We start from the raw sequence: 2,500 nt of genomic DNA, 5'->3' as shown, positions 1-2,500 counted from the left end.
GGAAACAGTCGTGCTGCTTCATATTTGTGAGATTCTTTCAAAAACATACAAATCTGAATGATCCCACCCAAACGTTTGAGCTTGTATAGTGTACACACACACATCAGATGAATCTCTGAATCTTTCTGAGTGACTCAATCAGATTCACATTCACACAGTGACGCAAGAACAACAGGAACGAATCAGTTCTACGCAGTGATTCGGGAATCACTTCACCTGTGTGAAGATCTGCCTGGTGAACCACACAAACTCTCTCTCAGGAACATACATGTGTGCTGAAACACACTCACACACTCGTACCTGTCCACAGCCCGGCGTGCGACGCTGATGCTGGAGCCGCTTCCTCGCTCTGGAGTCTTTAAGAGGATTTGTAAGGAGCTTTACGAACTCACACAGGTCTGTGATTATCCACTGCAGCGCAAAGCATGCTGGGACACAATGACTCTGGAAAACTTTGTTCCTCGGTCGCGTCCTGAACTAGAAGATCTGTACATGGCCATAAAATAAACCTCTGTTGGACTTTAATTAGCACAGGTCTAACGGAGGCCGATGAATCATTAGATGTTCTGATCTGTGTGTGTGAAGCTCAACTGAGTCGATTCACTCTAATGATTCATTTAAAAGCATCAAACTCTAGTGTTTCTAAATCAGGAGCTGCCAGTGACTCACCTCACAAACGGGTTTTACCTTCATACACGGGAATCTATATTTCATGTCTTAATAACAATAAGAAAAGTAATGAATAAAAAAAATATATATATATATAAAAATTAAATACAATAAAAAATATATAATAAATCAATCAATAAATGTAATACCAAAATATTTATAATATATCTAAGTATTTATTTCAAATCAACACAATCAAGCTCAATAATATCTCTGTTGTGTTTGTGTGTCCATACGCTGAACATTATTCCTCTTAAACATCTTTAATCCCGTTATCTCTTGTGTTTGCGTCTCCAGGCCTGTGTGTACCCAGAATGCTCAGCGCTTGCTGTCCTGATCCTATTAAACACAGCTATATTAAGATCTTTATGAGCACTCCAAACACAACATATGAAGGCAACAAAAGCTAACAAACATTCTCTCAAAGCTATGAACAAACGAATGTTCATTTAAGTTATCTGGTCTTAAATATTACTGTGTTACTCTTACTATGTTAATGTTACTGTTAATGTTACTGTTAATGTTACTATGTTAATGTTAATGTTAATGTTACTGTTAATGTTACTGTTAATGTTACTATGTTAATGTTACTGTTAATGTTACTGTCACTGTTAATGTTACTGTTAATGTTACTGTTAATGTTACTGTTAATGTTACTATGTTACTGTTAATGTTACTGTTAATGTTACTGTTAATGTTACTATGTTACTGTTAATGTTACTGTTAATGTTACTATGTTAATGTTACTATTTTAATGTTACTATTTTAATGTTACTATGTTAATGTTAATGTTACTGTTACTGTTAATGTTACTATGTTAATGTTACCGTTAATGTTAATGTTACTGTTAATGTTACTATGTTAATGTTACTGTTACTGTCAATGTTACTATGTTAATGTTAATGTTACCGTTAATGTTAATGTTACTGTTAATGTTACTATGTTAATGTTACTGTTAATGTTACTATGTTACTGTTAATGTTACTGTTACCGTTAATGTTAATGTTACTGTTAATGTTACTATGTTAATGTTACTGTTAATGTTACTATGTTACTGTTAATGTTACTGTTAATGTTACTATGCTAATGTTACTGTTAATGTTACTATGCTAATGTTACTGTTAATGTTACTATGTTACTGTTAATGTTACTATGTTAATGTTAATGTTAATGTTACTATGTTAATGATAATGTTACTGTTAATGTTACTGTTAATGTTACTATGTTAATGTTACTGTTAATGTTACTATGTTAATGTTACTATGTTAATGTTACTGTTAATGTTACTATGTTAATGTTACTGTTAATGTTACTATGTTACTGTTAATGTTACTGTTAATGTTACTATGCTAATGTTACTGTTAATGTTACTATGCTAATGTTACTGTTAATGTTACTATGTTACTGTTAATGTTACTATGTTAATGTTAATGTTAATGTTACTATGTTAATGATAATGTTACTGTTAATGTTACTGTTAATGTTACTATGTTAATGTTACTGTTAATGTTACTATGTTAATGTTACTATGTTAATGTTAATGTTACTGTTACTGTTAATGTTACTATGTTAATGTTACTGTCAATGTTACTATGTTAATGTTAATGTTACTGTTACTGTTAATGTTACTATGTTAATGTTACTGTCAATGTTACTATGTTAATGTTACTGTTAATGTTACTATGTTACCGTTAATGTTAATGTTACCGTTAATGTTAATGTTACTGTTAATGTTACTATGTTAATGTTACTGTTAATGTTACTATGTTACTGTTAATGTTACTGTTAATGTTACTATGCTAATGTTACTGTTAATGTTACTATGTTACTG

At 30.8% G+C, this 2,500-nt stretch overlaps 1 protein-coding gene across 9 annotated transcripts in view; it reads right to left on the bottom strand.

Annotated features, from left to right (window-relative positions):
* eps8a (epidermal growth factor receptor pathway substrate 8a) overlaps positions 1-2,500 on the bottom strand; it is a 57,043-nt gene that overhangs the window by 30,022 nt on the left and 24,521 nt on the right. The window contains exon 1 of one of the 9 annotated variants that reach the window (XM_056239906.1): positions 301-611. The exons of the other annotated variants lie outside the window; for them this stretch is intronic. The gene's annotated coding sequence lies outside the window, so the exon portion shown is untranslated. Of the gene's footprint in view, positions 1-300; positions 612-2,500 lie in introns of those variants that run through there. 9 annotated transcript variants of the gene reach the window in all.

The sequence above is a fragment of the Rhinichthys klamathensis genome, unplaced genomic scaffold (genome assembly GCF_029890125.1).
Source record: "Rhinichthys klamathensis goyatoka isolate OS25496 unplaced genomic scaffold, OSU_Roscu_1.1 h1tg000574l_1, whole genome shotgun sequence".
Taxonomy (NCBI): Eukaryota; Metazoa; Chordata; class Actinopteri; order Cypriniformes; family Leuciscidae; genus Rhinichthys; species Rhinichthys klamathensis.
Note: the sequence above shows the minus strand (reverse complement) of the source record. Positions and strands in the feature narration are given on the sequence as shown.